The sequence below is a fragment of the Pelobates fuscus genome, chromosome 8 (genome assembly GCF_036172605.1).
Source record: "Pelobates fuscus isolate aPelFus1 chromosome 8, aPelFus1.pri, whole genome shotgun sequence".
NCBI classification, from domain to species: domain Eukaryota; kingdom Metazoa; phylum Chordata; class Amphibia; order Anura; family Pelobatidae; genus Pelobates; species Pelobates fuscus.
The window spans coordinates 112,857,530-112,871,790 of record NC_086324.1 but is presented as its reverse complement, the minus strand read 5'-3'; the positions used below and the strand labels follow the sequence as shown (position 1 = coordinate 112,871,790).

The window sequence follows — 14,261 nt, the reverse complement described above, 5'->3', positions numbered from 1 at the left end:
AGCGGTGCCATTTGCAACCTGTGCCAAAAGAAACTGAGTCGTGGGAAGTCCAACACCCACCTAGGTACAACTGCTTTGCGTAGGCACATGATCGCACATCACCAACGCCTATGGGATCCACACATGAGTACAAGCAGCACACAAACTCAAAGCCGCCATCCTCCTCCTGGTCCAGCATCTTCAGCCACGTCAACCACTGCTGTCCTCCTTGCCCCCTCTCAACCATCCGCCACTCCGTCTCTCGCCTTGAGCAGTTCCCGCTCATCTGCCCACAGTCAGGTGTCTGTCAAGGACATGTTTGAGCGTAAGAAGCCAATGTCAGAAAGTCACCCCCTTTCCCAGCATCTGACAGCTGGCTTGTCTGAACTATTAGCCCGCCAGCTGTTACCATACAAGCTGGTGGAGTCTGAGGCGTTAAAAAAATTTGTGGCTATTGGGATACCGCAGTGGAAGGTACCCGGACGAAATTTCTTTGCACAAAAGGCAATCCCCAACCTGTACTCGATTGTGCAAAAGGAAGTAATGGCATGTCTGGCACACAGTGTTGGGGCAAGGGTCCATCTGACCACTGATACCTGGTCTGTAAAGCATGGTCAGGGCAGGTATATCCCCTACACTGCGCATTGGGTAAACTTGCTGACGGCTGCCAAGCATGAAATGCGTGGCTCTGGAGAGGAGTTGGTGACACCGCCACGACTTGCAGGCAGACGTGCTGCCACCTCCTCTACTCCTCCTACTCCATCCTCTTCCATAACCTCCTCGGCTGAGTCCTCTTCTGCTGCTGTGTCTTGCTCCACATCAACGGCACCCCTCCAGCTCCCTAGGTACTATTCCACATCCCGGATACGGCAGTGTCACACCGTCTTGGGTTTGACTTGCTTGAAAGCAGAGAATCACACCGGACAAGCACTCCTGTCCGCCCTGAACGCACAGGTGGAAAAGTGGCTGACTCCGCAGCAACTGGATATCGGCAAAGTGAACGGAAAAAAAATAGTTGGCGGCATTGAAGTTGGGCAAGTTGACACGTGCCGTGCATGGCACATGTGTGTAATCTGATCGTACAACGCTTTGTGCATAAGTACACAGGCTTACAGGACGTCCTGAAGCAGGCTAGAAAGGTGTGTGGCCATTTAAGGCGTTCCTACACGGCCATGGCGCACTTTGCAGATATCCAGCGGCGAAACAACATGCCAGTGAGGCGCTTGATTTGCGACAGCCCGACACGTTGGAATTCAACACTCCTAATGTTCGACCGCCTGCTCCGACAAGAAAAAGCCTTTAATAAATATTTGTATGACCGGGGTGCTAGGACAGCCTCTGGGGAGCTTGGATTTTTTTTTGCCACGTTACTGGACGCTCATGCGCAATGCCTGTAGGCTCATGCGTCCTTTTGAGGAGGTGACAAACCTAGTCGCACCGAAGGCACCATCAGCGATGACATACCATTTGTTTTCTTCCTGGAGCGTGCCCTGCGAAGAGTGCTGGATCAGGCCGTAGATGAGCGTGAAGAGGAAGAGGAAGAGTTGTGGTCACCATCACCACCAGAAACAGCCTTATCAGCATCGCTTGCTGGACCTGCGGCAACACTGGAAGAGGATTGTGAGGAAGAGGAGGAATGTGGCGTTGAGGAGGAGGAGGAAGACCAACCACAACAGGCATCCCAGGGTGCTCGTTGTCACCTATCTGGTACCCGTGGCTGGGGGGAAGAACATACCTTCATTGAGATCACTGAGGAGGAGGAACGGGAAATGAGTAGCTCGGCATCCAACCTTGTGCAAATGGGGTCTTTCATGCTGTCGTGCCTGTTGAGGGACCTTCGTATAAAAAGGCTGAAGGAGAACGACCTGTACTGGGTGTCCACGCTACTAGACCCCCGGTATAAGCAGAAAGTGGCGGAAATGTTACCGAATTACAACAAGTCGGAAAGGATGCAGCATTTGCAAAATAAATTAAAAATGATGCTTTACACAGGGCAGAAGAGTGATGTCACAGCACAACGGGAATCTAACACGCCGGCAAGGACAGGATGCTTTAAAGACGTGTTGTTGATGGAGGACATGCGGACCTTTTTAAGTCTTACGCATTGCCACAGCCCTTCGGGATCCACCCTCAGAGAACGACTCGACCGACAGGTAGCAGACTACTTTGCCTTAACTGCAGATATCGACACTCTGAGGAGCGATGAACCCCTTGACTACTGGGTGTGCAGGCTTGACCTGTGGCCTGAGCTATCCCAATTTGCGATAGAACTTCTGGCCTGCCCCGCTTCAAGTGTCCTGTCAGAAAGGACCTTCAGTGCAGCAGGAGGTATTGTCACTGAGAAGAGAAGTCGCCTAGGTCAAGAAAGTCTAGATTACCTCACCTTTATTAAGATGAATGAGGGATGGATCCCGAAGGGACTGACAGTGGGCGATACATTAGACTAAAAAAGGCCTTATGAGATGAGCTGCCTTGGGCTAAAAATGGTCCACACGCTGCTGTATTTTAGCTCTGAATGCCGGTTGACTTGCGTGACTTATCCGCCAGCAACTAGGGTTCAAGCCGCAATGTTTTAGGGCACTTTCTGCATGGGAAACAAACATCAATTTTTATGGCGACTGCAACAATACCTAATTTTTCAGGCATGTGTACATGCCTAATTTTTCGGCCCTCTGGTGCTGCACTGTGGCTTCAAAAACCAAACCAAAAAAAAGGCACATAACAGGGATTAAACTGATAGGAGTGGTGTGTTAAGTAGTACTATTCCTATCTGGTGGCACATTAGATTGCACGCGCAGTGCCCCAAATTTGAAGTAGGAGGACCGACCAAGCATCTTTTTCCATCTCCCGCTTCCTAAAATCGATGCCACATACACGTCCCCTGATAGGGCGCCAGCTCGTTATTCTCTTTTTCACTTCACTAGGGACACTTTACTGCACTATGGGCACTTAGACCCACTCTTTGTCTTGCACACTGTTATTCCTAGCCAGCATGTTTGATGGGAAATCAGGCAGTTATCTAAACGCTTAGATTGAGCTTTAGCTTAGAACACCCTTGAAGGTGTTTAAGGAGATTAGGGCTAGTTTAGAGGATTCTTCTTAGACCTCTGAGTCTTTATAGCCCTTCTACCTATCCAGCATTTCTGGAAACTAGCTAAGAGAAAGGGTGGCTGTGTGTCTGTGATACATTTAACTTTATATCACCTTATTGACACTTTATCACTCCGGTCTCCATACTCTCTGCCTATACCCATCTATTTAGAGGGAATTTCCTTGCCCCTGCCAATATTATATAATAGGTAATAGTATTACCATTATTACACAATTAGGTCTCTGAGGACAGGTGTCAATCCATATCTGCCAAGTGACCCTATGTAGGGGGAAACAGTCTCTTTTCTGCTCTGTGTCAGTGTGTATCAGGGTCCTGAGGACAGGTGTCAATCCATATGTCAAGGTGTCAATATGTCATATGTCAGGTGTCAATCCATATCCATTGTGATTTAGGAATGTTAAAAAAAAATTGTGTTCGCGACATCACTACACCAGATATTATACTTTCTAGGAAAAGATATAAACCACATAGAATAGAAATACAGTATATGGAACTGTTTTCTATATTGCAATAAAATTAGTTATCGCTAAAAAACCACTTAGAGAAAATTAATAGAAAAAAAGTGGATACAAATTACATCTGGTACCAAGTCTGCAACTCAGGAAGCTGCATCAATGAAATGTTGTATACCTTCTCGATGGAAATCTTGGGATCCAAGCTGACGTACACACGTCGGGTCAGGATCCTCTTCTCTGTCAAGATGAACCCTGGTGTCTCTTGAATCAGGATGCCGGAGGATGGTCCCATCTCTGCGATCGGGTCGGTCCGTAGCTCTTGGCACAGGAGCAGTACGATCCAGAAACACGCCACATCATTCTTGGACATCTTTCGACAGTCACGGATCAGGAACTCGTTTCAGAGTTATCTACTAATGATTCAAGGTTTGTTAAGCATACAAACTTATAACAGTGTGACAACACTTGGCCTAGGACAACACATTATTACGATTCATCAATATATGTATTCTCTCTAATTCTATTTTTATTACTGACTCCTCAGCAATATGTCTATAGCAGTTAAACAAGCTAGTAACCTGCTTAGAAATGTAGTCATTGAATGGCAAGGAAATGGTTAATGACATGAACGTACATGAGATCGTGGCACATCACAACATTTCACATCATACGATACCACGTGAATCAAGCATTCATCCAGGTTAGTCGTTCACCCTTCTGCATCCGAATCCACACCTATAATCCTTAATTGAGATTTAGGATGACAAGCGCGCAACTGGTTAATGTGAACCAACTTTTCAATAAAATCACCATTCTTAGGAATTTTTATCTTGAACGCTACTGGGGAAATTTTGTCAATGATGACAAATGGCCCTTTCCAAGAAGGTAAAAATGTATTTTCCTTGACTTGATTTTGCGCAAAGTTATACAGATAGACTTGATCTGTTATCTCATATTCCTTTTTCGTGATTTTTAAATCGTAATAGGTCTTAACCCCTGTCGCTGCTTTTTCTAGATTCATTTGGGCAAAAGCAAACGCATGCTGTAAATGCTTGCACAAATTTTCGATATACTGATGCGTAGTGGCAGCATTGATCAAGTTATGATCTGAAGTACGATATAGTAAATGCTGTGGTAAAACCATCTTTCTTCCTGTCATCAATTCAAAAGGTGACAATTTTGTAGCAGTGCTAGGTGTAGCTCTAATCGCCATTAAAACTAGGGGCAATTTAATGTCCCAGTCTTTACCAGACTCCTTAACATACTTCTTCAGAATATTAACGATAGACTGGTTATATCACTCTACCCCCCAGCTAGACGCAGCGAGGTATGCAATATGTAGTTTTCATTTAACACCTAGAATTTTCCACATCTTAGCCTTTACTTCACTGGTAAAATGACTACCTCTGTCTGACTCAATTCTTTGAGGCAGACCGAACCTGGAAAAGACATGGTTAATCAACAAAGTGGCGCACACGGTACTCGTGTTCTTTTTACAAGGCAACCACTCTATCCACTTTGTGTACATACATGTAACGGTTAACATGTATTTGTTACCTCTTGAAGATCTTGTTACAGGACCTATAAAGTCAATTTGAATATCAGACCAGGGTAATGACACCCCCCTCTTCTGAAATGGTGCACGATAGGTTGGACCATGGGGTTGATATTGCGGACAAATCAAGCATCCCTGACAGTATGTCTTAACATCTCTTAACATGTGTGGCCAATATGCATAATCACACAATATCTCATATGTGATCTTATCACCACGATGCCCAGATGTAGGTGCATCATGTGCGTGTTGGAGCATTAACCCTCGGTATACTGTTGGGGCTACCCATTGTTGAATACCATGTTTAGAAGTTCTGACCAGCAACCCATCCATGATACTAAATTGGACTTTATATCTCATCAAGATTCGTAAATCTTCATTATCTTTGCAATCCTCATCTATGATGGGATTGACAGTAGGGTCTTCTATATATTTATAGAATATGCCTATGACAGGATCGTTCTTCTGACTGGTAATCAGGTCCTCACTAGGAGCTTCTTGACTCCATTGCACGACATTTAAGTTGGCATTATCGTTGGCCTGTCGTCTAGTTATGGCTTCAACATGAATTGAACCCATAAGATCATCAATGTTTAGGGTTTCACCATTGATGGCTGCTTGTTTTGCCAGTGAATCGGCTAAGTCATTACCATCCTTGTCAATACCTTCTTTTTTAGAATGGTCTTTGGTTTTCTTCCAATATATGGTTAAACCATTTTCCTTAACCAACTCATCGATTTTACAAAACAATTTCCCATGTTTAACAGGTTTGTTATTGCTTTTCAGCATTTGGTTACGTTTCCAGCTAGGCAGATATTCGACGAAAGTGTTGCGAACATAGTTGGAATCAGTTATAACAAATTCTGTGATACCATATTCTATTGCCATTTGAATGGTCTTATATACTGCACAGAGTTCGGCTATTTGACTGCTTTTGGGACCAATATTGTATCCCATAGATACATTGGGATAATCACCTATCCAGGCGATTCCGATACCTGCAACTAACTTCCGTTCAGCACCATCGACGTGGTGATATGAACAACCATCAATGTATACCCACGGTAGTGGTTGACCGTATTACTCGTCATAAACTTTATAAGGGGATAGCAATTGCTCTTCTAGGAAATCATCTCCGGTGTCATTATCATCCAGAGATGGAGCAGTACAGTCATGTAATTCTGCTAAACCTTGGGCAACTGGGCTTCTCTTATTGTGTTTATAACGGACTTCTAACGGCCATCCCTGTAAGGATAGAGTCCATGCAGTAATCCGACTGTTATAGAGATTACCGTCTCTAATTCTTTCACTCTGCAGATACTAGCATATGCAATAACTTTTTTGAACCGTCCTGCTTTTGATACAGAACAGCACTGATGCTTAAATCGGTATAACCTGTCTCCAGATAGAAGGGTTTACCCCCCTCTGGGTATGCTAAACAGGATGCCTGAGTGAGCTTCCTCCTCAGTTCACTTACCGCTTGGTCCTGAGGCTCCCCCCAGTTCCAGGTAGTTTCCTTTTTAAGCAGGTGTAAGAGTGGTTTTGTTATTTCTGCATAGTTATCTATAAACTTACGGGAGTAGTTAGTCATACCAAGGAACGATCTTAATTCCCTGATGTTCGAAGGTGTTTTAGCCTTAATTACGGCTTCAACCATCTTCCTCTGGGGATTTTATCCTTCAGAAGTTACCTCATGTCCGAGGAAGTTGACATGGGTGCGACACCATTGCGCCTTTTGTAAAGACAGTTTAATCCCTGCCTCTCTTAACTGAGTGAGAACATGTTTAATCTCTATGATATGCTTATCAAAGGAAGTGCTTTTCAGCAAGACATCGTCGACATATGATAACGTTCCTCTCTCGAGTGCGTCAGGCATAGCTTTATGCATGAACACAGCGAATTCATGACCAGAGTTTATGTAACCGAAGGGCATACGGGTCCAGGTATACTGCTGCTTTCCAAATGTGAAGGCCAATTTGTATTGGTCTTCATTATGGACTGTTACAGTCTAATATCCCTGCGCACAGTCAATGGCAGTGAATATTTTGGATCCCTGCATTTGTACTAAACATTGGTCTATGTATGGCACTGGCCAACCAGACATATAGACATGTTTATTTAGTTGTCGTAAGTCAGCGCATAAACGCCACTGTCCATTAGGTTTCAGAATCCCCAAGATCGGATTATTATACGAACTGTGCACCGGACGTATAATGCCCCTTTCCTTTAAATTCTGAATGATGTCTTGTAGACCATCATATGATGCTAATGGGAGTCTATATTGTTTGATAAATACAGGTGGTAAATTTGGATCAGTTTGTATTCTGGCTACGTGGAGGTTAGTTAACCCACAGTCGTAGGAATCTTTGGCAAAAATATCTTGGAATTCCATAAGGATTTCCTTTAGCTGTTGCCGCTCAGCATCGTTGGAGCAACCGTCAGCTAAAGATATTTGCTCTTCTAGCCTTTCCTGAAATCCTGGAAAGATTTCAGGCTGGCCTATCTCATAAGCTTCTTCAAGCCTAGAAGTTAGGTCAGTTCGGTGTTGACTTACCTTTTCTCTTTGGTCGTGATACTCTTGTGATTCCTGCTCATTGAGCGGATGATCGAAGGTGATTGCTTCTTCGATTTTACACAAGCCTTCTTCGACGTTGAAGGGATACACAGATAGGATAGTGAATAATCCTTCTGGGGAGGAATGGAATATTTGATCGACTATTTCGTCCTCAGTTAAGTATTCTTCAGGGACAAGGCCTATAATTTGGTTTTGGAAACCAAATGTATAGTACTCAGCATCCAATGCTAGACCTAATAATGTTCCTTTTGGTAAAGTAACTGTCACGACTAGTAATGTGGTCCAGCACGCAGAAACTATGTAAACATATACATAAGTAAGAAAAGGAAAATAATAGGATAGAGCGTAAACCGGACCTTAGAATGGCCGGACTAATACGCTAGAGACAGAGAATGGTCAAAGGGAAAGCCGAGGTCAAGGAAGCCAGAAAATACTCAATACCGATAAAACAAGCCAAGTCAGGGAAACCAGAGATCAGAATAACCAGGGAAACGCCAAGGATCAGGATACCAGGAAATCAGAAACACAGAATCAGCACTTTCAGGAAACCAGGAAACTGAAACCACGACATGGCAAAGTAATGGGGAAAGCTAGGGGTTTAAATACCCCTCTCTAGGCTATGATTGGTCAGAGGGCGACCTCTGACCCCAAAACGTGCATGTGCGTTGACGTCGTGACGTCACGCACACGTTGGTATAATTCTCGGGGGCGGGGCTAGCAATAGACGCGACCACGCGGTCGGCGCCATCTTGGATCTGGGCGCGATGCCCGGAAGAACTACGTGCGCGGTTCCCGGCTCGCCGACGAGCAGGTAAGCTCGTGTAGTCGGAGCGGTCGTGCCGGTCGGGCACGACCGTGAGGCTCGGCGGGCCGGTGAACGCAACAGTAACACTATTGGGTGTAACATTGTTGACCATTATATAGGTGGGAGTCTTACCAATACTTACCATTGGTGTATGCATTACCACCATCCCTAATTGTTGTATCCTGTTGGATAAACAGATTAGGGCATCAGTTTACTAATCTCTGACCCTCCTTGACTTGTAGGGGTAAAAGAAAGTTACTTGTCCCTTGTGGAATGGTTATGTCATCAGGTACTTGGATACTTACAGCATATGGTAGTATTTGTCCTGATTTCAGGGTGTTTTCCTCGTGTAGGTATCCACAAGGATTACCTTTTAACCTTGTCCACAAGTTGGAATTAATCAGGTCAAGGTGTATGGCAAAGCGATGTATGACATCATTTCCGATGTAAACCTGATAGCGAGGTTCGTCTATCACTAGGAATAAATGTTTAACTGTCTTATTTCCGATGGAAATAGTAAACATTTTGCTATCACATTGTGACTCTCTGATTCACCATCCAGGTTCTGGATCCACCTGTCATGTGGGGAAGCGTACCTGATCATTTTAGGATTAGCGATCTGCTTTAACAGACTAACTACTTCTGCTAATATAGCTGTTCTCACTCTGTAAGACAAGCTTTGCATTCCTACTTCTTCCCAAGTCATTTATCTGAATAATCAATTCAGATAAGCAATTCTGGCAAGGAATTGAGCATGACCTGCCAGATCTACAGATTCAACATAGTCCCTGTGGAGAGAAATGGTTAAAACATCACCTTCCAGAGAGACATTCTGGATCCTCTCTGGAGCAATTCTTACAGAATGCTCATCTACAGGTGCGATTGCATCATTCACCTGCAGGATAGTCACGTCAGGTGACTGACTATTCCTAAAATGTACCTCTATCGAGTCAGGTCTTTCTTCTATCACATGGCAATTACCATCAGATTGTACATGTGATTTATCATAGGTTATAGGAACCGTAGCTTGTGACCATACAATTCCATTCACACAGTCAATAATTGTGTTAAGTCTTCTGAGTATGTCTATACCCAGAATCAGTCGGTTATAGGGGAGATCTACCACTATCACCAGGTGTCTAAAGGTTTTGTTACCTATTTAAAATTTTAACCAGGTATTGCCAATAACATGAAGGGCATTTCCTCCAACACTCAACAGAGCATTGGGGAAGTCTCTTAGCTTCGGCTTATCCGCTGCTAAGTCCATTACCTGCTGGAAGTAGGTATTGGATAATATAGTGGCTTGTGAACCAGTATCTATTAACCCTTTGAAAGGCTGGGTTAGCGAATCCTGTATTTCTACAGACATGTAGTACCTTCCTTCATGTTCTTCTAATTCACATAAGAATTTAGAATGTGTCAACATATTACTCGTTTTCCATACATTACCGGTCACAGCAGTAGTTTCTACCTGTACTGAGGAATGTTTAGTCTTACCCACAGGCCCATCCTTTTTAGGAATATCTTGAACTGTCAAGCGGGAACTAGTGGTCGGCATCCCATCAGTTAACCCTTTCAGGTCTGGATCCTGGAAGCTAGTGGCTGCTGGGGCTATTTTAGCCTTTGGCTGAAATGAAAAACAGAGGAACACGTTGCGCAGAGGAATTTGCAGAATTTCTTCTGGCGTTTTCCTCTTTCTGAGGTTTTGGTGTTTTCAAAACCTCAGAATAGGTCCTCTTTTTCTGTTGGGTTTCTAAACCTAACTGAATTTTAGTCTCTGACACCATTTTATCACCAGGTTTCTTAACCTTTGGCTGATTTTCGTCATGTGCATGGTGTATAGTATACAATTTCATGCACTGACTGACTAGCCATTCTAATGGTAATTTACAATCATAATCTCTTGCGAGATTTATTTGTATGTTTACCGGCATGGCATGAAAATACAGATCTTTGAAGTCTGTGCTTTCATACCTGTGTTTTCTTTGGGCCACGGAGTATGCATTTTTAAGAATTACTAAAAATTCTCTGGGACTTTGATCTGGACGGCACTTTAAGTTATAAAGCGCCTTCTTTGCAGAAGCAACGGTTTTATACTTACCATATTCCATGATTATTTCATATTTCATTTTGGACCAGGACATTAATTGCATAGCTTGAAGACTTTCAAGAGGAACACGGCACATTGAATCAAAGGTCCACGTAATGAACCATTTCTTATGAATGTCATCATACATGCCCAATGAATTCATTGCTCTATCATAATTTTCCAGATGCTCAGATATGTTTCCTGAACCTCTAGAAAATTGTGGGACAGTCTCTCTAAGGAATTTAATAACCTTTGGCGTTTCATAAACAGGCATCGTTAATTTACGATCTCGGTTTCTGTTTTCCCTTTGTCTGGGTAAACGTCTATGCGATCTGTCTGCTGAAGAGGAATTAGACCCGTACAACAGTGCAGATGGCAAATCAGTCACATGGCCTTCAGAGTGGACAGTGCAATCACTTTCACTCCCATCACTCTGAGCTTCTCGTTCACTGTCACAATTCTGATCAGCATCAGAATCCTGCCAGTGTACAGAACCATGTCTGCTTTCATTCCTATCACCTTGAGCTGGAATCTCCCTCTCAAGATTGACCAGGACAGTCTTTTCAAACTGTTCTGCCCAAGATTGTCAAGATTGTTTGGCAATGCCAGGAGATAGAGAATTCTGTTTCACAGGCGATATTTCTGAATTACTCACGACTTTACTTTGAGACTGTTTTATGAAAACCTGGTCTGGTGTGGGAAAATCGTAACAAGGAGGGGATTTTCTTGCCTTTTTGTGCAACTTTTTGGCACATAATGATGGCTGCTAACTAAACTGTCTGATTTCTTTTTTTTTTTTTTAATTCTTTATTTTTGCACACGATAGGGAAGGCAAGAGTTAACACAACTTATGGGCTTGCGCAGAAGCCAAAATATACAGGAACATACATTTAAATACAAATATAACTTCTTTAGCACATATAACAATTCACTTTATGCATTCTGTATCACTTGCCCCCCATCGAGGGTTTTTTTTTTTAGGTAACAGCAATTAAGTTCCTTATCGTGAAATAGGAGAGGCATATCAAGGAAGAGCTTCATAATAAATCGTGTGCAGTAGTATACAATGTAAGATAACCTCTTCCAGAGCTCAAAATATATATCGGTTCTATAGATTATCCATCTCCGGAATTCTAGGCCAACCGCCTCTCCACATTTACTACTAGACAGGTTCTGTACCCCGAGCAATAGCCCAAAGACTATCCAAAGTAGGATGACCCCTAGGGATCCCCAACTCTCCATCAGAACGCATGTCTGTGTTAGACAGGAACTATATCCATACAAACTGAGACAGTACAAGTGTAAAGACAGGATACAAGGGAACACCCTCATATCTCAAGGGTTACGGAGAGAAAAAAAAAAAAAAAAAAGAGGAAAGGAAAGAAGAAAGAGAAGTAAGAAGGTTCTAGGAATAAAGAGGGGGGGGTGGGGGTAAGGGAGGGCGAACGAGATAGGGACCCACCAAGCATTGACCGTGATATCATCACCTCAAGTATCCCCATTGCCCAGGGCACTATTGTCCCATGGTTCCCAAACTCTTCGGAAGGCCGCTATGGTACCTCTCATCCTAGCAGTAAGATCTTCCATAATCCTGCTTTCCTTTATCCTAGAGATCACCCCCCCCAAACTCCGGTCCTCCAGGTGTTAACCAAGCCGCCGCTATAGTTCTACGTGCACTCAAAGTGATTGTCCGCACTAATTTCTGTTCCCTCCTCGACCATCCCTCTATAGTTCTATTTAACAAATAAATCCATGGGTCTAAGGGGAGGGGCCTGGCGAATGTCTGCCTCAGTAGATTTTCAACAGCCTTCCAAAAACCTCGGAGCGTCGGGCATTCCCACCACATATGAAGATACGTACCCCGGAAACCGCAGCTCCTCCAACAATCGTCGGAATCTAGTTTGTGCATTTTGTGCAAAATGGCCGGGGTAGTATACCATCTAAGCATGGTTTTCCATGCCTGCTCTTGTTGTGTGACGCATATGGAGGCGCTCTTGGTTGCTTCCCAGATTTCCCGCCATTCGACACCTTCTAGTTCTTCCCCTAATTCCTGTTCCCATCTGTCAATGTACGTCAGTCTACCCCATTCTTTAGTTTCCGTACTAAGATGAGCGTATAGGAGGGTGATCATCCCCTTGGGGGCAGACGCATCTCTACATAGTCTCTCGTAGAAGGTAACCTGTCCCCTGGCCGCCGCTATAACATCTGGTCTCCTAGCAAAGTCCCTTATCTGGAGGTATCGAAAATAATCTGCTGGAGTCAGGTGGGTGTTTTGTTGGAGGTCTTGAAAGGGGATCACATCCCCCTCTCGGTAAAGTTGGTAATATCGTTGAACCCCGGTTTTTTCTATATTGCGAAAATTCCTTGGGGCCATACCAGGTGGAAATGCTCGATTCCTGAGTATCGGAGTCATAGGGGAAGGGGATGAGGTGAGTCTGAACTTGGTGCAGTTCACATCCCATAATCTTAGAGAATTAAGGATGGCCGGGCAGGTCGCTCTGATCATGGGCCTAAGTTCTTTCGGGACCCACATTGTGAACTGAGGAACATAGAGACCGACCATCAAAGATTCTATTTCCACCCATCTCCTTTCTCCCACAGGGGAATGCCACATAATCACCTGGGCCAATTGGGCCGCCAAATAGTAATAATACAAATTTGGTAGCCCCAATCCCCCTCTATCTTTGCACTTTATTCACCTAAAATTCCAATGGCATTTACAGGGGTGAAAGTACAAAGAACTAGAAGTGACAGTTCTGTTGTAAATAAAATATAGTCATGTGTTTAGTACAAGATTGTTCCTTCCACATCTGCATATTTAAAAAATTGCCTCTCTTTTGTCAGTTAATATAATGTATATAATTCTATTTATTTTTTAGTGTTTCAATCCCACTTTACAATTCTTTGGAGAAATGAAGAGTTAGACATACCATGCAATGAGATCCAACACAATAAGGAAAAGGCTATATCCTTTGAAAAACACACTTCGGATGACTTTATCTTTGGCCAGGATTTGTCTGGCTATTCTATGCCGCTTATTGCGCCACACAAAGTTACAGAGCGCCCTTTGTAGCGGCTGCAATTGAGATTTCGTGACGCGGATGGGAAGGGCTTGAAACAGGAAAAGTAAACGCGGGAGGACGTTCATCTTGGCGGATTGAATGCGACCCAGCCAAGAGATAGAATTATCGGTCCATATCACTCATCAAAGTCCATAGCATGAGTTCGTAATTGCTAGAGTACAGTCGGTTCGGATCTGCCGTTAAGTAAACTCCCAGGTATTTGAGGGAGTGCTGTTCCATTCTTAAGTGGTGAGTATTCTGTATCAGAGCAACGTCTTCTGCCGCCATACCTACCGGCATCGCGCTGGATTTTCGAATGTTTGCTTTGTATCCAGATAAATCCCCGTATTCTCTTATAACTCTCTGTAATGCTGTCATCGACTCGAACGGGTTCGTAACTGTGAGGAGGACATCGTCCGCGTAGGTGGATACGGTGAAATCCTCCCCCCCCGACTTCTACTCCATGGATGTTCGGATGCCTGCGGATCGCCTGCAGAAGAGGCTCTAAGGCCAGCACGAAGAGGAGGGGGGAGAGGGGGCACCCCTTCCTGGTTCCGTTGTGTAGGCGAAACGGAGTAAGCGGGGCCCCCGAGATCTGTATCTGAGCCCTCACGTTATGGTACATTGCC

General features: G+C 44.0%; 1 long non-coding RNA gene across 1 annotated transcript in view; it reads left to right on the top strand.

Annotated features, from left to right (window-relative positions):
- Window positions 1–13,581, top strand: part of LOC134570841 (uncharacterized) — a 76,861-nt gene extending 63,280 nt beyond the window's left edge. The window contains exon 3 of the long non-coding RNA XR_010085169.1: window positions 13,450–13,581. This is a non-coding gene — a long non-coding RNA (uncharacterized LOC134570841). The remainder of the gene's footprint in view (window positions 1–13,449) is intronic.
- Window positions 13,582–14,261: the final 680 nt, after the last annotated feature.